General features: G+C 42.6%; 1 protein-coding gene across 1 annotated transcript in view; it reads left to right on the top strand.

Moving 5' to 3' along the window:
* The first annotated feature begins 1,889 nt into the window (after positions 1 to 1,889).
* The window catches only part of gulp1a (GULP PTB domain containing engulfment adaptor 1a), a 100,100-nt gene continuing 79,865 nt past the window's right edge, over positions 1,890 to 22,124 (top strand). The window contains exon 1 of the mRNA XM_080018736.1: positions 1,890 to 1,969. The gene's annotated coding sequence lies outside the window, so the exon portion shown is untranslated. The remainder of the gene's footprint in view (positions 1,970 to 22,124) is intronic.

Below are 22,124 nucleotides of genomic sequence, written 5' to 3'. Positions count from 1 at the left end.
GAGATGACATCAGCAGAGTCTGCCACTTCCCACAATGCAACAAGAGTGGGGCCGTTCCTTCCATTCACCCTGTTCCGGCAAGGGAGCAGAGCATTGCCCTACTTATTTCCCTGGTGCCGTAAATGTGCTCATAATAAGCCACCCTTAAATCCCAAACCTCGACCCTGCCTCTCACATCTTTATCCTGATTTGAAAAAAAAAACAGCTTAAAGAATTAGAATAACATTCACCCCATTATTTGTTTATTTATTTATTTAGTTGTTTATTTATTTATTCCGTTTGATTATGTATACATTTATTTATTTCCTTGTTTCATAACTTATTTAAAATGTTTATTCAATGTCTTTCATTACACGTCTACATTTGTTAGATTCCGCCTCGGCCATTAAAGGGGACCAATTTCTCTCCCTTTTACACAAGTTAATATATGGTCTCTGCGGTCCCCAAAACTTAATCTTTGAAGTTTGTTACTGAAAATACCGCTCAGATTATGCCTTGTAGCATTTGTAACATGCCGCTAATCCCATTGTGTTCCTGACGGTCTGTTTTTTTGTGGGAGGAGCCAACCTCCCGAGGCCCCGAGTCCTTTCAGCCAATGGCGTTTGGGTTTTGTTGTATTTACTCTGTGACTTTCACTCATTTCACCTTATCAGTCCACCGAAATCTGTTTCTCAATATTTTTCTTGGTGAGAAATAAGCCATCCAATCTTCACTCAATATTAGATCTACAAGGCCTCATTTAAAAGTTTGTTCGGACTTTCGTTGCCGACAGCGCCCGGAACGCCGCAAAATACCAAAACACACCTTTTTTTATTAGTTTTGTTTGGAGCAACACACAGCGGATCGCATGCCGCAGCGGGCAGCCTGTCTACCGCATACTTACCGCATACGATACTACACACGGCAGAATTATTTTTGAAATACTCACATATCCCCCGTCTGCAGGGGGATACAGTATGTGAGTGACAGTTTGTATAAATTCCTCTTTCTTTTAAAAGATTTGTGCTGGTATGTGATGCCGTGCCGTGCTTCTTATTCTCTCGCCGTGGGTGGAGTTAGACGGACGCAGGGTGGTTCTAATTCTATTGAGGCCGCATGTGAAGTCCCAGGGCGGAGACACATCTGAACGGCTTGTTGAATCACGTGTTTTATGTGACCGAGGCAGAAAAACTGAAAAAAACTGACTGGGTTGTCTTATTTCACAGTTTCTGTGTTAGCAGGCCCATCAGGGACCCGGTTGGATGTGCACAAGCGCTGGAAATGTGAATTTTTCATTTATGAAAAGAAAACAGACAAAACAGAAACAAACAGAACACCCCCCCCCCCCCAAAAAAAACAAAACAAAAAAAAACAGACAATAGCTGTCACCAAAAAAGCAGGTTTACACAAGGAAAAAAATCATTAATTACATTTTATTGTCAATAATAGTTATAATTCATTGATGACATAAAAAACCAAGCTTTTAACATTACATTACATTACATTTAGTCATTTAGCAGACGCTTTTATCCAAAGCGACTTACAAGGGAGAATAACATTCAGCTAAAAATGCATTGTTTTATTATTATTATCATGCAGCTTTTTTTTGTCTTTTTTGCTCATACCGAAGAGCTCTTTAGTATTAATTATATCATTTTAGTTGTGTGTGTGTTTTTTTTTGTATTTTTTTTGTCATTCCCAACGACTTCCCGTGAAGCGACAACACGCGGACGAGACGGTCCCCCGGGTGAGACCGACCACGGTGACGTCACCAAACTTCATCCAACAGCGGCTGCAGCTGAGAGCAGTGCGTGCGTGCGTGCGTGTGTGCGCGTGCGGTGGGCGTGTGTCGGTGCGCGGCGCGTAGGCGCGCGGCGCGTGGGGGCGCGTGAGACGGAGCCGCCGGTCGAGACTCGGCAGTGGAGCCGAGGAGCCCGCACGCGCAGCACCGCGGTTTTACACGGGACGCTTTGGACGGAGGAGCCACCGGGTGAGACAAAGACACGCACTCAAAATACTTTGTGCGCTTTGCAAAGTGGGAGATATTTGTTTTGTTTGTTTGTTTGTTTGTTTGTTTTGTTTTGGGAGGACGTGGGCACGCGCTACGTGCGACACGGAGCCACCGAGCCCCGGGGAGCGTCCACCCCGGGGTGACGCTCCCCGGGTGGACGCTCCCGGGGTGGACGCTCCCCGGGTGGACGCTCCCCGGGGTGGACGGCCCCCGGGGCGCCGCGTCCACACGCACTCACACGCGCTGAACCTTGCGAAGAAAACTTTGTCGCGCCGCCGCCGCCGCCGCCGCCGCCGCCGCCGAATTCGCGCTTCGACGCGCGCCCTTTGCGCGGCGCGTGGATTCTCGCGCGGTTGACCGGAGCGTCAGTCTCCCACTTGCGTGTGCGGCGCGTGAAAACAGACGCAGACGATAATGTGCGGTTTAGCGATCTGTGCTGATGTGTCCTGCATCCCACTGGGAGACCAGTTATTATGCAGAGCTGAGACGCACGGCTCTGGGTTCCACACTGGGTTCTCTAATGGGTTCTATACTGGGTTCTTTACTGGGTTCTTTACTGGGTTCTATACTGGGTTCTTTACTGGGTTCTATACTGGGTTCTTTACTGGGTTCTCTAATGGGTTCTATACTGGGTTCTTTACTGGGTTCTATACTGGGTTCTTTACTGGGTTCTATACTGGGTTCTTTACTGGGTTCTATACTGGGTTCTTTACTGGGTTCTTTACTGGGTTCTATACTGGGTTCTTTACTGGGTTCTATACTGGGTTCTTTACTGGGTTCTATACTGGGTTCTTTACTGGGTTCTTTACTGGGTTCTTTACTGGGTTCTATACTGGGTTCTTTACTGGGTTCTTTACTGGGTTCCATACTGGGTTCTATACTGGGTTCTTTACTGGGTTCTCTACTGGGTTCTCTACTGGGTTCTTTACTGGGTTCTATACTGGGTTCTTTACTGGGTTCTATACTGGGTTCTTTACTGGGTTCTTTACTGGGTTCCATACTGGGTTCTATACTGGGTTCTTTACTGGGTTCTTTACTGGGTTCTATACTGGGTTCTCTACTGGGTTCTCTACTGGGTTCTTTACTGGGTTCTATACTGGGTTCTTTACTGGGTTCTATACTGGGTTCTTTACTGGGTTCCATACTGGGTTCTATACTGGGTTCTATACTGGGTTCTTTACTGGGTTCTATACTGGGTTCTCTACTGGGTTCTTTACTGGGTTCCATACTGGGTTCCATACTATGTTCTTTACTGGGTTCCATACTGGGTTCCATACTGGGTTCTCTACAGGGTTCTCTACTGGGTTCTTTACTGGGTTCCATACTGGGTTCCATACTATGTTCTTTACTGGGTTCCATACTGGGTTCCATACTGGGTTCCATACTATGTTCTTTACTGGGTTACATACTGGGTTCCATACTGGGTTCCATACTGGGTTCTTTACCGGGTTCTTTACCGGGTTCCATACTGGGTTCCATACTGGGTTCCATAGTGGGTTCCATACTGGGTTCCCTACTCTGTTCCATACCGGGTTCATCTCAGCAAGGATCGCTCCGTGGATCGGGTCGCGGTCTCACGTGCACAAACACAGTGGTGGCGGCGGCGTGGTGGGTGGTGGTGGTGGGTGGTGGTGGTGGTGGCGTGTGGTGTCCCACGGAATAATACAAATGTCACATGAGTGTGTTTTCTTCTTTCGTCATCTCTGAAAGAAACGCTCCAAAGTGAGACGGGTGACTTGACTTGTTTGGACGCTCTGGCAGATTCCACCGTTCAACGCAGCGCGAGAAAGATTTATTTGTTGTTTTTATAAATTTTTCCTCTTTCTTTTTTGGATTCAGGCGACTGGGCGATGTGTGATATCGCGATATGAGATCGGATATCGTCGGGGAGTTTGGTAGTTTCACGATATCGCAATGTAATTAAATACAGTCTCTTGGGGAGCAAGATATATACAGTCTCGCGGTAAAGTCACAGCAAAGCAAAATCGCAGCCGGGTTGCAGGCTTGTGTGACGATATAGACACAGTATCGATATCGCGATGTGAGACTAGAGATCGTCTGGGAGTTTGGATGATCGTGATGCGGAGCGAGGGTTCGGCGTTGTCCTCTTCGAGGCTGCGCTACAGTGAATGAACGCAAAGCCAAATCCCCTGGACGCGCACACGATAAGGCGACGACACCCCCCGCCGGGAGGTAGGTGGGGGAAGGTGGAGAGGGAGGTGTTCCCCGGGGATACATTGCAGCAACCTCATTCTCCCCAATTCCATCACCTCATTCACTTGACGCTGTTATAGATTCCAACCAGGCAGCCAGGCTTTGTTTCTATATTTCTCTTTTTTTTTGCTGTTTGTTTTCGTGTGTGTGTGTGTGTGTGTGTGTGTGTGTGTGTGTGTGTGTGTGTGTGTGTGTGTGTGTGTGTGTGTGTGTGTGTGTGTGTGTGTGTGTGTGTGTGTGTGTGTGTGTGTGTGTGTGTGTGTGATCCAAGTCTTGTCTTCACTTCTTGTTTTCGTTTTTTTTTTTTTGCCTCTGACTCCTCTCTTTCATGGGAAACAAGTCATCATTTTACGAGTACGTTGTGAAATACTTTTTTTTTTTTTTTTCCACCAGACATCAGCGTGCATCTTTCTTTCGCGTCCTTCATCCGACCACATACTGCAGCATGAGGCGCTGTTGAACATTTCGAAAAAACAAAACAAAACCTTGTTGTGCACTGTGGGAACTCCTGTGTCGTATTTGGGGGCTGACATCGGCCCCAAAAAAGCCCCTTCATCATCGGATCTCAGTCTTGAGGCGCCAGGATTATTATTCCGAATTTTTTATGTAATTAATGTTATCATTTTCATTCAAAAAATAAGATGATTATGTCATTTAGTAATCATTTATACGACTCGCTCATTGTTATCCATCTCTGTGGTATTCGTATTGAATTATCCGTACAGTTCATCCACCTTTATTTAGACTTGTACTTACAGTATACTTACTTTTTATTGATACCCATAACCATACTAGCAACCGCACTGCCACTTTCAGAGACCCCAGTCATCACCTTGTTAACTTCATTTACGCCTTTGCATATTCTGGCTTTTTACACGTTGTACATTTGGATTTTTGCTTTTTATTCGTCTATTTTTCTTTGCAAATGTGGCTTTTTTTTGTACATTTGGCTGTTTTTTACTACTTTTTCCAGACGTTTGCGACAACGTTTTCATCCGATTTTAATGCAGAGTCAAATAAAGCTCCTATATGTAGATATGTATCACACATCAGTCATATGCAGCGGAAAGTAAATGTCTTACATCCGTCACGATGAATTACAGCCCCATCTCTACTAGGCTGGACGAGACATTCAACCTGAAGGAAAACTGTAATTAACCGAAGAAAAATAGATAGGAAGATAGATTGATAGATAATAAGCACTGCTTTATGTCCCCAGGAATACTTGATTTGAATAATAGGGATTTGATCTTTGCAGAAAAACATTAAAAAATAATAGACGTGACAAAGAATACTAATAAAAGCAGAAGCATTGAAGGCTATACATGACACATTATTAAGCATTTGCACGGTCTCTATTTATTATTTTGCCTTGAGCTAAATAATCCCCCCAAAAAGATGAGAACTCCATCTGGATGCACTGTGTACTGTTCATTTGCTTAATTGCTCTGTGATTTAGTTTGTATTTTAAGAGGCTCTTATAAGAGGTTATTTAATAGGTTGTTCAAAGAACTCTGCTGTTATTCTTCTGCAAGAGCAGGATCCTGAATAACGGATATAGCATTAGGTGCACAAGTGAGATTTCTACATTTTCTTAAAAAAAACAACCGGATTGAGCTGGTTTTGCAGAAAGTAAACCATTCGCACATTTGTTATCTCGGCTCACTCTTCCGTGTCTTAAACGTTAAACGTGAAGCGTAGGAGCAGAGACTGTGAATTATCAACTTTTTTTCCCTGGATGTTTCACACCAGGTCTGCAAATTTGACCTTGACGAACATGAATATGCTCAATTCACTGACTTTGAAAACACTATCTGCTGTCAAAAACACAGAAACTTCGAAAACACTATCATCCATTGAGGTTGTTTAAGAACAAACCATACTTATAGGGCCGGGCCATATATCCATATTATATCGATATCCGGATATGAGATATCATCTGGGGTTTTGGTTATCGTAATATCCCAATGTAATAAAATATTGTCTTGATAAAAGCGTGACGGTAATGTGATGCAAACCAAAACCCTTGACGACATTAATCTGATATCACCATATCGCCCAATAATACGATGGTGACTGAGCTCCACTCACTGTTCTGGATTACAGCGCTTTGCACCACGGGTCCAAGGAACCCGCCTGTTGACGCATTCGTGTTCTCCATCCATCCATCCCTCCATCCATCCATCCCTCCATCCCCCCCTCTATCATCCCTCAGTCCCTCCCTCCATCCCCCCCTCTATCATCCCTCCATTCTGCCATCCTCCATCCCTCCCTCCATCCCTCCCTCCGTCCTTCCATCCCTCCACCCATCCCTCCATCCATCCCTCCATCCCTCCGTTCCTCCCTCCATCCGTCCCTCCCTCCATCCATCCCTCCGTCCCTCAGACCCTCCATCACTCCCTCTATCATCCCTCCATCCCTCCGTCCATCCATCCCTCCCTCCCTCCATCCCTCCCTCCATCCCTCCCGCTATCATCCATCCCTCTGTCCATCCATCCCTCCATCCATCCCTCCATCCCTTCGTTCCTCCATCCCTCCGTTCCTCCCTCCATCTGTCCCTCCCGTCATCCATCCCTCTATCCCTCAGTCCCTCAGACCCTCCATCCATCCCTCTGTCCCTCCATCCCTCCCTCCATCCCTCCCTCCATCCCTCCCACTATCATCCATCCCTTCGTCCCTCCATCCCTCCCTCCATCCCTCCATCCCTCCGTCCATCCATCCCTCCATCCGTCCCTCTATCCCTTCGTTCCTCCATCCCTCCATTCCTCCCTCCATCTGTCCCTCCCGCCCTCCATCCCTCAGTCCCTCAGACCCTCCATCCCTCTGTCCATCCATCCCTCCATCCGTCCCTGCATCCCTCCGTTCCTCCCTCCATCCATCCCTCCCGCCATCCATCCCTCCATCCCTCAGTCCCTCAGACCCTCCATCCCTCCCTCTATCATCCCTCCATCCCTCCATCCCTCTGTCCCTCCATCCCTCCCTCCATCCCTCCCTCCATCCCTCCCGCTATCATCCATCCCTTCGTCCCTCCCTCCATCCCTCCATCCCTCCGTCTCTCCGTCCGTCCGTCGGCGCTCAGGGATCCCAGCGTGACTGATAACATCATTAACATCGGCCGACGCCGCCCATTCCTCACTGTCACCGGAAAAAAACTCCATTACAACGAGTTCATCTTTCCAACGACGCGACGCTTGTTTGTTGTCACATCGGATACGACCTCGTTCGAACTCCCGGAAAAACCCGACTGGGACGATGACAATATGGGAAAGTGGAAACCCAAGCTGTTGCGATAAAATGCTAATGACGGCGGGATATCTCCCCCTAAGAGTTAATTGATATTTTTGTCCTGCTGTAGACGCCTCGCTAATGTCAGAGCTCGGGGTGTATCACCAGCGCTGTGATTGAATTAATCCTTTCAGCGCTTGTTACCAATCGCAATTAATCACGGCGCGTTGCAGAGGGGACGGCTGCAGGCGCCCGGGGTGCAGGCCGCTCGGCACTGCCGCTCGGCTCTGCCGCTCGCTCATCTTTGGGTGTTTGCTGGTGTTGGTGTTGTTTTCCTGAGCACGACTGGTATTGTTGTGGGGTGGACGGGTGTTGTTTTGTTTTACATGGATACTGTAGAGAGGCTGTTATTAGATGGATGGATAGATAGATAGACTAATAATAAATAGATAGCTATACTATTAATAGATAGATGGACTATAATAAAGATTGATAGATATATTATTGATAGATATGTTATATTAATATTGATAGATAATATATTAATAGAAAGCCAAACATTTACTTGAAGAATGATTGAAACAATACAAACAAACCTAACATTAAACTTAGAATAATCAATGAACAATAACAAAACAAACTATATACAATAACATAATGATAAACAATCAATGTAAACCTAAGAATAATAATTCACAAAATGCAATAAAATAAACCAAAAAACAATCAACAATAAGCAAAGAAAGAAGTGGCAACACGCCACAGACCTTCAAATTATCTGGAAGCTTTCTGTGGTTTAATTTTCCTTCCCTTTCTATATGAAGGCGTGGGTGGAGTCCCTTTGTTGTTGTTCCTGCGTTACGCCACTGTAAAATAATCCCCTGTTTGGAGGCTGCAGAGGAGCAAAGTGCGCATGGCCTTCCCCGGCTTGCTGCAGGAAACGCAGCTTTTCAATTCAGCGCTTTGATGTCCCGATTGCAAGTGGCACTTGTGCGCCACTCTTTTTCTGAATAAATCATTTTAATAGGTTGGCGTCGGGCTCGCCAAAAGGCTTGAGTTGTGGGGAAAATAAAACGAGACACTTATAGGAAAACAATACGGCACTGTTCCTCCCAAGTCTGTGCGTTTCACCATGGTGGAAATACAAACGTTATGACCGCGATGGATCCGAAAATGATTTATAATTAATAGGACATTTTCATGACGAGGAACTTGTCAGGGTGAGGATTGGTGCATTTATCTACAGACAATCTATCTAACTGTGAAGGAAGGAATCGCTCTATGTATGTCCTCAGATTATCTCGACAGCTGTTCATCTGATCTACTTCACACTTGCTGGGTGTGTTGCCAGGGACCCAAGGACGTGCAGTGTCGAATTTGGAGAAATTTGGACGAGTGACGCGCATAATATTAGTAAACTTTCACTAAACAGCGAACAGTGAGCTGGTGGGGGGTGGGGCTTCCCATGTGGGACAGCGAGCCAGTGGAGGTAATATTAATAACATTATATTAATAAAGCTTTTGCAAGTTTTTCCAAAAAATGGGACTTGGGTGTGTTTTTTCACGTGGGAAACGGTGTATTTCCCGGTGTTTTTCACCGCAAGTCGCCGCGACTTTCACGAACAGGCATGTTTTTAAACGGGGGCTTCACTGGTAAGCTTAAAAAGTGACAATAAAAGCTGTGAAATATCCAGAAATTCTGAACAGAAATGGTGAAATATATAAAAAATGTACACATAGGCTGATCGTGGCAAATTATAGTGGCTCATACTATGATTTCAGCTCAGACCGCGCCACACAAGGCAGCCTCTGAAAAATGATAAAATAAAATGAGAATAGCCAAATATACAGAACGTGAAGAAAGAACAAAGATACAGAAAGAAATAACCAAATATATAGAAATATACAAAGTGTTCCGAGTGTTCGATAGGCAGGATGATTGATTGGTATAGATATACAAGTTATGAAGTTTTACTGTGATTGTGACGACTGACTACAGTGTTATACAGTCACACTGTTAATCCAATGTAAAGTAACCAGGATAATAATATGATAAGGAGTCTAAAATTAAACATTAACCCAGTGGGACTCCCAGAGAACAACATGCCAAAGTCAATGGATGGGATGTTGTTTCGTATTTTTTTCTCAAGAAAATAAGATGTAAAATAAGATGTAGAATAAGAATTAAGATCTTGAGAGTTTAACACCTGGAGTAAAAGTACTGCTACTGCAGAGAGGATTTACTAAGGTTCAAGAAGAAGTAGTGATAAGGAAAATGACTGGAATAGCAAAATATATATATATATATATATATATATATAAGTAGTTTACTCAGAAATACGGCAATATACGGCAACCGGACATCCAGGTTTGTCCTTGACTGTCCTGGTTTGGAGCCGTGTGTCCTGAGTCCCGGCAGATATCTGTAAAACACTAAATGTCCTGTTTTTTTTCTATATCCATTAACAAATTATCTTGTTTTCGCAGCACAATAATGTATAAAATAGTGTCTCTCTCTCTCTCTCTCTTTCTCTCTCTCTCTCCAGGGCTCCAGGCTGCAACCATTTAGTCGCATTTTGCGACCATTTCTAGAGACAGTGCGACTACATTTTATAACTAGGAACACCAGCACGACTTGCAATTATGCCAGCAGTTATTTTTTTTTATCGTCATCCTAAATCATGTGAAACACTAGGAGGGAGGATTGGTGTGTGTGTGACAGACAGTGATGGATAATGATGGAGAGCTTTGGCTCTCGCAGTGTCCATATAAACATTGACCGCATCATATTGATTTTTCTATATATTTTTTTACGATTTAAAATGGGTGAAATCTTATTTCAGTGCTGAGCTGAAGTGGCTCTCACTCTCCGTGCACCTCCTCTCCGTGCACACCTTGAATCAAAACATGTTGATGGGATGTTGTTTGGGTACCCAAACCCCGGTACCAGGATGGCACCGGCTCCTATACGATCGGTATCTCCCGCGTTTTCCTCTCCCGTGGGACTGGAGCCAATCAGATAAAGGAGGTGGATCGCAAAAGATTTCACCAGCGATAACGTCCGGTAAACCCAGTCAAATGAGTTTAGTTTGTGGCGCCGATTATGTTTTAAAGCACTACTTCAGTTTCTTGACTCTTTCCTTCAAAATAAAACAGCACATTGCAAGTTCTGTAAATTGTCTATTTCCAAAGCATTTATGAGTAAAACAGTGAAGATGGAAATGATATGAATGTGTGGTGTTGCATGTGGATATCAGTGGTGCTCGTCAATGTTATGCTGGTGCTCCTAAAATTTTCAGTGGGGAGCACTGGTGCTACTAGTGGAAAAAGTTAGTCTGGAGAAAAACATATAACTAAGAAAATTTAAAATAAATAAATAAATATATATATATATATATATATATATATATAAATAAAATCATAAAAAATATATTAAGAAAAAATATTTTGTTGCCTCTTCTGAAAATGAAGTAAACATATAAGTGCTGAATTTAAAATGTTAGTTCTGCTCCATCAAGTTCCTTTACGTACGGTGCTATGAGACGCGGAGCTGTGACTCCTTCCTCGCCACCTCCACGTTCGTCTTCCCGGGGCTCAATTATTTACAGCGGTTGGACGCGCTCCCCCTCATGTCAAAAGCAAAATGAGATTCAAATCAAAAAAGAGAGCAGATAAATCTGCCAAATGGCCCCCAAGTCAGAGCGCGGCCCAGACGACCGGCTCTGGAGGGGACGAGCGCTTCGTCCCGTCGGCCGTCTTGTTTGGGCTCCTCGCCTCCAACCAGAGCTGAAACAGCTTTTTGTCCATTTCTCCATGAGTCAGGGACGAGACCTTTGTTTGGTCAATGTTTGGTACGAGTCTTAAAAATCACATCGATCAGCACCGACAAAGAAACCCGGCAAAGAAAGCTGCGTCGCCTGTAGTTCCATCTGTAATGAAAAAGCAAAGTGTGCCCACAACGAACAATGTCCTCCATGACCAGAAAGTTCATGTCAAAGCACGATATTATCTGCAGATGATATTAATTCCCATTCTATTATCGTTGCAATACGATGAGAAAATGACAAATACACAAACAGCACAAAGTCTAAACTGAGGTTCTGGTCTCGAGGAACGTAAAATAACAGTCAGGAATATAAATGAAAATTAGAGATAAACTTTCTTATTTGTCGTACAGTTATGACAAAATTAAAAGCTGCTATTCTTAAATATATATTTATTAAAACAAACATCATAATATTTACATTTGAATGAGTTTCAAAACTGAGCCCCCTAGAGGACACCAGCTGCTATTGATTTTGATTCTAAGTCGATTACGGAGTCAATATAATTTTATTATTATTATTATTATTATTATTATTATTATTATTATGGATGCATTATCATTATATTTGCATTATTTTTATTTTTTACATTGTTATTGATATATTTTTTTATTGTTTATTATTTTACCTGCAGGGCACCCATTTTAGTTGGTAAAAGGAATCCAGCGTCATGTCATGAGGTGTGTATTATATATATATATATATATATATATATATATATATATATATATATATATATATATATAAAATCTCTTTTGAAGGGATTTCTAAATCCTTGACATTTAAAATTTCCAGTGACCTCTCAGAGCTATAAAAGTCAACCGCAAAGAGAGAACTTTTCTATTTGGCATTTTTGTGTCATCCTGCGTCACCGGATGACACAAAAACCCCAACAAAAAGGATGTATTTGATCCTCTGAGCTGTATCCAGAGTGGGATCAAAGACCCTGGAATAGAACGTGTCATGGAGTCGTGCGAACGTCCACAGAAGCTTTTCTGGCGGCGGCGTTAAGCTCAGAAATTCATTTTGCATTAAAAAAAGAATATATATATATATTGTCGTATCACACGAGCCCAGTACCACACCCCGATAAATTACGCGCATCGTACAAAATAACAGCACGCATTAGAGCAGCTCTATCTGCACAAACAGAAATCTGGTTTGGTGTTTTACATATGGATTGCGATCACAAATCCGCCCATTGGAGCTAATCCGAAGTGACATTTCGTGAAACGCACTGTTTATCCACATCATATCCTCTCAGTTATCCAGCAGCGAAGGTTACACTTTCATAAGGCGTCTGGAATCAGTGTTGCTAGATGGAACGTATAGCAACATCGTACTGTCATTTCGAAGTGTTTTATTGTTATAATTATTATTATTATTATTATTATTGTTATTATTATTATTTTTTTAATTAAAATAAATAAATAAATAAATTCTTTTTTTTTTTTTTTTAATAACGTTTAAAAAAAAAAAAAGTAAGAAATTATGGGACTTTAACAAAAACTATGGTGCAGTATGTACTGGAAGGGGCGGGGCCTGGATGCTGCATTTACTGGAAAAACTATGCGAAGAGCACCGTCACCAGGCTGTGTTCACACTACTCCCAGCAAATACACAGCGACCTTGACTCCTGTGTGATTGGGTATCGATTGCGGTAACGGCAGCGCCTGGTGGGATCACAGCAGATCCAGGATCAGGTTCCTCTGCTGCATTCTAACGTAAGCTGCAGGTGAAACGACCGATCTGGAACCCGCGCTGGGAAGCAAACTCACCGTTGGCTCGCAAACAAATCGAAAGACCGGCTTTCATTGCGGGTCTATTGAAAATGGTAAAAATGATCCTGCATTTGGGCTTTTTTTGAAATTATCGATCGTATATATCGCACAGTGGTTAAAATCAGCGTACAAATACAATAATCATTTATTGTTTTTACACCTTGTACTACTTGTACAACCGGAGTGACAAACATGTAGAATTTGGAAACCCTGTCTGGAATGCACGTCCATGATGGAGTGTGCATTCTGCATTCTCGTTTGTTTGATTCGTCATTATCTCGACATTAAAAGGGTTTTATTTATTATTATAAATTTTTTTTATTCCCTCATTCAAGCTCTTATCAGAGCGTGTCACTTGGCCGTAATTGTAGGGAAAAGGCTGTTTTGATTTTGGGAGGTTCCGGGTGTGTTAACCTCTATTACAATTAAGCACGGCCCATTAGAACCAGTGCGTATGCACCGCAGGCTGCGGCTCGGTGACATTTAGCCGGAAAGCGCCGTCCTGTCAGAGGAATAGGTCAGTTTGGACTTCACCTAAATCACAGCTCAGACAAGGGGAGTCTGGGTCGTGACTTTGTGACCGCACTGAGATGATCAGCGCTCGTGTGATGGACCGCTGCCCTTTAGCTGCCAAATGTTTATTTAGCACTTTTTTTGAGGGGTTTTAGTGTGCCAGAACAAATTAAATGATATATCTATCTCTCTCTTGCTCTGTCTCTCTCTCTTGCTCTCTCTCTCTCTCTCTCTCTCTCTCTCTCTCTCTCTCTCTCTCTCTCTCTCTCTCTCTCTCTCTCTCTCTCTCTCTCTCTCTCTCTCTCTCTCTCTCTCTCTCTCTCTCTCTCTCTCTCTCTCTCTCTCTCTCTCTCTCTCTCTCTATACACTCTATAATTAAAGTAAATTGTTAAACATTGAGACATTTCTGATTTTATGTTTAATTTGGTTCATGTTAAAGGAAAACTCTGGTATGTGTTCACCTAAGCATTGTTATAAATTGATGGACGGACGCATGGGTGGATGGAGGGATGGGTAGATATGGAAACATAGATTGATGGACATGGATGGATGGATTTATGGACAGAAAGATATATTATAGATGGATGGATAGATGGATAGATTATAGATGGATGGACAGATATATTATAGATGGATGATAGATAGATAGAGGGAGGGATGGAATGACAGATGGATGGATATGAAAGATTGATAGATGGGCATATGGATGATAGATGGATGCATGGATAGATGGAGGGCTGGAGGATAGATGGATGGATGGATGGATGGATGGACGGGCAGAGAGACGTTTTCCTTTTAATGGCAGAGAATTGAAGCGTGCTCCGTGCTCCCATCCATCACTGTCTCCCTGATGTGACGTGTATTGTTATTAGTGTTATATATCACGTCGCGGGACTCGGAGGTCGGGGTTAAGAGCCTCCTTCTTCCTGCATTATCCTGCCGCGGCTCCTCGTCCCATATTAAAAAATGTTTTCAACGCCAGCGGCTGATTCATTGTGATGAATGGAGCGGTGTGTGCGACGTGACGGAGCGGCTAACGGGGCGAGAACGGAACGGCCGCCCCTCAATCAGCCCCGTTCAGATATCAAACTTTGATGGTGATGGCGACTATATTTAGGCTGCGGCGGGGCGGGCGGGCGGGGGTTACTGGATCTGAATGTTAAATCGACCCGTTTGTAGCCCGACGAAGTGCATTCAACCCAAAGCCTCTCGTTGAGGCGTGTGAAAAAGTGAGCTCGTTGTGCGGATGCTGACGTTGTTTTTTTTGGGGGGGGGGGGGTTCTGACTGAATTCACTCTGAGTCACCGGGGTGGAGCCCGGTGCTGGATCGTCCAATTTGGTCAGAAAAGTGTTGACTTCACCGTCACTTTCCTTCCGTTGTTTCGGCTTCTATTCATTTTTTATCATTTACCGTTACCTTCCTTGTAAGTGCGTCTTTTTCAGATTTTCTCCTACGTCATATTTAGGTTGGTGGTATATTTGCCAATTTTTCCAGTTGCTTCCCAGGTTTGTTGCATGTTGATTTGTTAAATACCCGACTACCCGAATACCCATTTCAGAAGAGTGGATTCAGCGCTGAGCTGTGAATGGAATTCTCCCAAGAAGCAACTCATTTCAACTACCAGACGTCTCTTTTGGCCTTGGGCTTTTTATTTAGTCCTCAGAAATTATTTTCAGTGTCGGGATTGAGGTTTGACTCTTTTTTATTTCCGCCGGAGCGACTCCAGACTCCCCACCCATTTAAAAGGTGAACCCGCGACGGCCGACTCGTTTCCGAGTCGCGCGTCACCGCTCCGCCGGGTCTTTTTTTTGGAGAAGGGGAACGTCTTTCCGTTGCAGCTCTCTTGGCAGGGGAACGTCCGCAGCTCGCTGGCTACGTCCCAAAACGGATGACTTTTTATGGCTTTAACTACCAGATGAGTACTATTTATTTTAATGGACGCCCCCCCCCCGACCTCCCCGTCTTGCCCTTTTCCCGGTAATGAATGAGCAAAAGTTTAGAGTTTATTTATTCCTTTTCTTCTGGTTCTCTTCCTCTTCTCCCATTCGGTTGTTGTGAAGAGCTTTGGGTGGAGTGCTACGTTTTCCTATCCGCTCAACCCGAATGGGTAGAAAGTGCCCCCCCCCCCTTGGCAGCCCTCCCAAAAAACATCTCTTTCTGCCAAGGCCGCAGCCTGCAAAGCCGCACTTCACCCCCAAAAATAACATTATTCACTTTTAATTTTTCCTTTGTCGCGTCCCACAGCCTGTCGACACAATCCTCCTGCAAATCCGGCACCTTGAGAACAAATGAGATGCACTCGGGCACGTTTCGTTGTTTACTCCGTTTTGGAACGCCTCGTGCCGTTTTTTGGGGTTGACTACAATCTCTAATCTCTTCTTTGTATTTCATTATATACTTGGCTGTGGCTGTGTTGTTCCTCATTCGCAAATGTGAATTTTTTTCATCGTATTTATTGTTCACGTTTGGGTAAATGTTTCCTCAGTTCTGCATACAACAAATGGATGCGGTCGCGTTGTTGCGTCACAGCTCTTCAAAGTGATAAGGCTGGTTAAATAATTTACTTTCTATTTGGGCTTATGATGCTTCGAGTTTCCCTGTGACACTCTCTAGTTCAAACAAACTCTTATAGCTTTTATTTATTTTATACATTCATATTATTGATTGGAGTTTGAAATGCCTTATTTATTGCCATTTTGGACTTCATCCTCCTGCACAACGCCATGGATCAGTAAATGACGAGCTCGGCGCTTTATTGACTGAAAAGGTGCGACGCGGCAGGAAACTTCACTTTAGCTGAAGCTCCTGGTTCCTTTACGTGTCTCTACATTAAGTCAAGCAGAAGAGAAAAATACCAAAAAAAAAAAAGTACCTTTAACCGCATCATAATAGGGCTGGGTGCAAAGAAAGTTGACTCTCTGATACGATTAAATTGCATTCCTTCGATATCTGAACTGACTTGAAAATTGTAAGATCGGCGCTTTCTTCTGAACGGATGCAATTTTCACCTCAAATGAAAAATCTAATCGTCAATAGCGCAATTTCCGTGTTGGACTGAATTAGTTCCCGGCAATGTATCTGTAACACACCCCTGATTGTGCACAGAAAAGCTGGTACAATTCTCATCTTGTATAAAATGTCAGTGCATATCGATGTCGGATCCAATTGTCAACGTTTCCTGGGAGATTTCAATTTCCCGGACAAATGGGAGAGATTCCAGATATCAGATGTTATCTGTGTTTATTGAGCTTAAAAACAATTGATAAAGCAGGCTATATAGAGAATGACATCATCAAAGCATGTAGATGTATCATATTTTTTATTGAATATTCAAAATAAAACAAGTCCCGTCAGTTAATGCCATTTCAAAAAAGAACAAATAAATATTACGAACATTACGGCTTGAAATAAAATGATTGAAGTGAAGTGCAACCGCTTTAATTAACATTTCACTAAAATGAGATTTAGATCAAATCAAAAACAAAATAAATATGACAAGTAGGTCTAAATAAATAATAACGTTCGTGGTGTTGCTCGTCTTCATCGGGACGTCCTGTCGACATATTTTACACAACGGATATTTACCATTTGCCAAACTATGGATGTATGTGTCCCTGTTGTCACATTACATCATCTTTCTGCTTCTCCTCAGGGTTCTAGATGCTGCAGCTCTGTCTCCGCTCCGTGTGTGTTTACTGTGTTTGCAAGCGCAGTCTGGGGGCGGTACTTGTTTGTATATCAACAAACGTGATTGGTCAGAGGTGAAAGGTCAGCTTTGGATCGTCCAAGCTGATTGACGATCGAATTATCGAATTATCTGTTTTATTTCGACTTTGAGGAAAACAATATGGCGATCATTATTGTTATCGTTTTATCGCCCAGCAGTAATTCAAATTTTGCTTAAGTGCATTTATTTTCACCGGACATTATGACCGGAGAGATTTAAATATGTCGGACTTCAACAGATTTTCCCGGTCGAAAACCGGCAATTACCGGATAACGGAAACACTGCGTGAGTCGTCTCATCGATATCGGATTTGTATCGGAATCCACTTCAGATCATACCCAATAGCCAGCTTATACTAATAATAATAATAATAATAATAATAATAATAATAATAATCGTTAATAGGCTTTACTAAGTCAGGAAGACTCATCAACATCTCTTTTCTCAGAGGGACCTGAGAACAAGTTGTAATTTTGAGATGACCCAGTGGAATAACTTTCCAAATTTAAAGTGACAATCTAGAAGATTTTCATTGAAATAAACTCCTGTTAAGTCACTATCTATCGCCGAAGGAGGTAACACAAAGGAGATCGAAACTATGTCCCACTGATGAAAGCCCTTGCAAGATCAGTATTCTGAGTATTAAGAACCGGGCATCTGTGGCGACTTTCCCACCATGCGTTCAAATCCATGCATCCATGTGTACTGGCGACCTCAAATTGTTAAGGGGGTGTGGCCCGGGTGCTAACTACCAACCTGGCGGGCGACACAGTTTGGATCTCTGCGAGGTCCAAAAACAATCCTGCAGTTACTGCTTTTAGCCATAGGCGCCGCCAAAAGCAATGAAATGGAAATCTTTGAGATTTCACACTTGACATTTTAACTTTTATTAATTTGTTCTAGTATTTATTCTCCTTCACCTCATTACAGTCTTTCTCATCTATGAACCATGAAATGAAAGGCCCAAAAAACATCTTTGATGTTGTGGTCACAAGGGATGAGCCAAGCCAAGGTCATTCAAGCTGCCAATCAAGCTGCCAGGATATGTATTAGTTTCAATCTGCCTCTGATCGCTCCATATTACATTGATCCTTTTTTAGTTTTCAATATTTGTTTTGGGAATATTCTTAAACTATTTCCCGTAAGCCTGGAAAATCGAGAACCTTGGTCGAGCCTAGTCACCCCCCAGGTCAATGTCGATATGAGAATCCTCTTCAAATTAACCAATCCTATTATTGTGTTATTTTTGTATATTATAGTACATTATAATTACCTTTCATCTCAATATAGATATTACGCAGATAACCCCGGCCATTATCCAGAGGCTTTGTGACTGAAAACAGAGATAAGCCGCTAACGACGGCCATCCATCTTTTTAAGCATAAACTGCAGGCTTCAGGGTTACAGCAGGATCCGTTCTCAAAGTCATTCAACCATTTGCATTAAAAAATAAAAATAACAGTAAGCTAAACAGATGACAAAAATAGGAGGATAGAAATAATAATAAAATTGCACAGAATAAAGCAGATAAAATAATAATTTCATTGTCAATTTATACAAATAGCCAAAAAACACAAAACAGAAATGTACAGAAATATACAAAATGTGATACTTTGCACATAGTATAAATGAGTGTAATGGGTATTGTATACATTATAAATCTAATAAATACAAATTGAATAAAAATTATTATAAAAATTTAATTTAATTGAAATTTTATTCCATTACGATTTCAAACAGTTTTTATTTCAAATTCATGGGCAGTTAATTTTATTTGATTATATTTTTCAAATTTAAGACCAATTTCAGAATTCTGAATTGGGGACATGTGGATTTATACGTTATATCTATGAATTGCATGCCGAGCCAATTTGAGTGGTTTTAATGTCATCTCCTTCAGTGGAATTCACTTTATTCGTTTTAAAAAACCTGCTTAATGTGTACTAAAAAACAAAGACATATATTTTAGTCAAAAAAGGAGATGGAGTCTTCCGGACATAACCAAGCGAAGCTGCGGTGGATTTCGACAATAGAATCCCGGGCGTCACAATTCAGGTGTTTTTTTTTCAGCATCTGATGGGAATCTTGAACTGACTTTGTCTCTTTGGCACCACCTCCCTGACAGACCTACTTTCATTGATTCATGTTTTTATTCAAATATATTCAAAACCTCTGTAGAACCTGTCATTTTCAACACATAGTGCCTCCTTCATTTTACCAGATGGCCTCCGTCTCATTAAGAATGGAGCCGCTTCTAGAAATATATTCCTTCGTCAAATACTTTTTTTCTGCCTCTGCCTCAAGGGGAACCCTCCTCGCTCCCGCGGATCCTGGCTCTTAACATTTTGAATTAAAATGGTCTGGAATTGTTATTTTTTATTTTTTCAGCAAAGGACGTGGAAGTGCTCTATTTATAATTTCCTCTCACCTTTCGAGGCATAAGGTGCTTTCAAAGGCAGGAAAGATAAATGAAAATGAACCAACTATAGAGCGCTCCTCTAGATATTACCCCCAAATAAATGAACACTTAGCAGGGATGCGTGGCATTTGGTGGTATTTAGCGGGGGGGAATGAGCCCTCTCCCTGCTCATACATGATTGCTTTCAATCAGACAGTAATTTGATCGTGTGCTCGGGGCGACCTGAGCCACGCGACGTGGTCTCTCCGTCCTGCTCGGAGGCGTGGTGACAGAGGGAACAGAGCACAGGGTTGATATGAAGGCGTGCAAACTGACGGAAGGTTCTGCTCCTCCCCCCTGCACGTCGGGCAACCTGCGTGGCCGTCGGCTTCTATCCTCCTCCTGGGGGTGGTAGCTCAGGAGGTAGAGCTGGTCGTCTAGTGATCTAAAGGTTGCTGTTTGGATCCCAGGCTCCTCATGCTAGCATGCTGTAGTGTCCTTGAGCAAGACACTTCACCCCTAATTGCTCCTGATGGCTGCGTCCGTCGGTGTTTGAATAATTGTGAGTCACTTTGGATAAAAGCGTCTGCTTAATGTAATGGTTTTGTGTGCGGCGTTACCTGTCCACCGGGGGGCAGCGCGATGTGCAGAAAACACAGAAGAAATCCGTTTAAATTTTTTTTCCAAGGTTTATTTGAAAACTTTAGAGCTCAAAAATGTGGATCTGCATGCAAATTGAAATCCCCTCATCCGCACTCCCATCCGCTGCATTTGCTTTTCCGTTTGGAACCCGCCTCCCGACAGGAAGTCGGACAGTTCAGTGCCGTGCGCGGCGGTGCTCATTCGTTTTATTCCGCAGTTCCAACTGCTCTTTGTTCATCAGAATGAAGAGGAGGCTTCACTCTGGAAGTGACGACTGTCGGCCCTGATTGAAGGTCCAACTCTTTTTTTGAGATTCGGTTCTTGGCGAGTCACTCAATAAAAAGAGTCGTTCGATTTTACGACTCTCTCAGTTGGTTCAGTGCACATTCAAAGAGACTCTGCTCTGAGTCGTCAATGGAATTCTCACTGGAATCATTCAATTCTGTCAAAATTATTTCGGAAGAACTCGGAAGAAGAATTCCCGACTCCCGACTCATTTAAAAGGGTTGTTCGCTACGAACAAATCGATCTCCAGAATCACTGCTCTCTCTTCTGATTTGCGTCCGTCTGTCTGTCTATTTATGCATTTTGCTTGAGACATCCCACCAGTTTGAGTCGGCGTTTTAGAGGCCTAAGAGTTAAAATAATAATAATAATAATAATAATAATAATAATAAACAGCTCAACTATGTGAAGAATGTTTATTTACATATTTATTTTCTTATTTACTGGAGACGTCCTTTAGAGGAGTTATTTTTTGGGAGTAGTAACTCCAGTGGGCAGTGGTTCTGAAGGTTCCGCCTGAGGCTCGGCTGCACGGGCGCACTGCACGCTGCCCACAGACAACATGGCCGCCCAGATAACTCCCCACGCGGGGATTATAACATGAAACCTCTGGTGGATTATAGTCCTTTATATTCTATATGCTCCTTTCTCCAATTCCTTCTCTCTGTGTTTTCTACGGAAGGAATTATGTGACACAATTAACAAATATATGAAATGTGATGAAATCCACAAATCTGTCAGTTTGATAAATGTATCTCCCCAACCACAAATACATATAGCATCATTTAATTAGATATATTTAAATGATGCCGAATTTATTTGTGGACGAATCTCTTTCTGTGTTTATGCATCTCAAAATCTGAATTACAGGTTTGTGGGTTTTCGCGACATGTTTTTGTTAGTTGTGACACAAGGTTCCTTCCGTAGTTTTCTCCTTGAATGGGTGTCGCTCTTGAACCCAAAGCAGCGTGGGATGGTTTCTAGCACTTAGTGAATAACAATTATAATAATTCAGTCGTCTGGCTGCGGCAGAGCGAAGTTTAATTTGATTCATTTAGCCAAGTTCAGTGGTGGGTGTGTGAAATTAATACCTTCAGTGTAAACCTCTGGCCTTGCATATATATGTGTATATATTGATTTTTTTTTTTTTCTCTCCCCCATGTTGGATGTGACTATCAGTGGATAAATGCTGATTTTGCAGAAATAAATTGGACTTCTATAAGCAAGGATTCTGCAGTACCTCTGCCACGGCGTCAAAATACGCTTTAAACGCTCACATCAATTTTTATTTTATTTTTCCATTTTTTTATTTTCATCTCACGTCTTATCCCTTTCTCGATTTCCACAGTTTTTCTTTTTTTTTTTTTTTTTTGCTGCTAAATTGCCACAGGGTTCAATACAGTTGTAGCTTGTCTTATCTTAGAACAGTTTAAAGGAACACTAGAGACTTGCATGTGTAATATGACTTTGATACACACATATGATAATTCAAGGTTAATGTCAAGTAGAATGGAATTGTATATC

The sequence above is a fragment of the Zeus faber genome (genome assembly GCF_960531495.2).
Source record: "Zeus faber genome assembly, chromosome: 18".
Lineage (NCBI taxonomy): Eukaryota > Metazoa > Chordata > Actinopteri > Zeiformes > Zeidae > Zeus > Zeus faber.
This window is presented reverse-complemented; position numbering and strand designations above follow the sequence as displayed.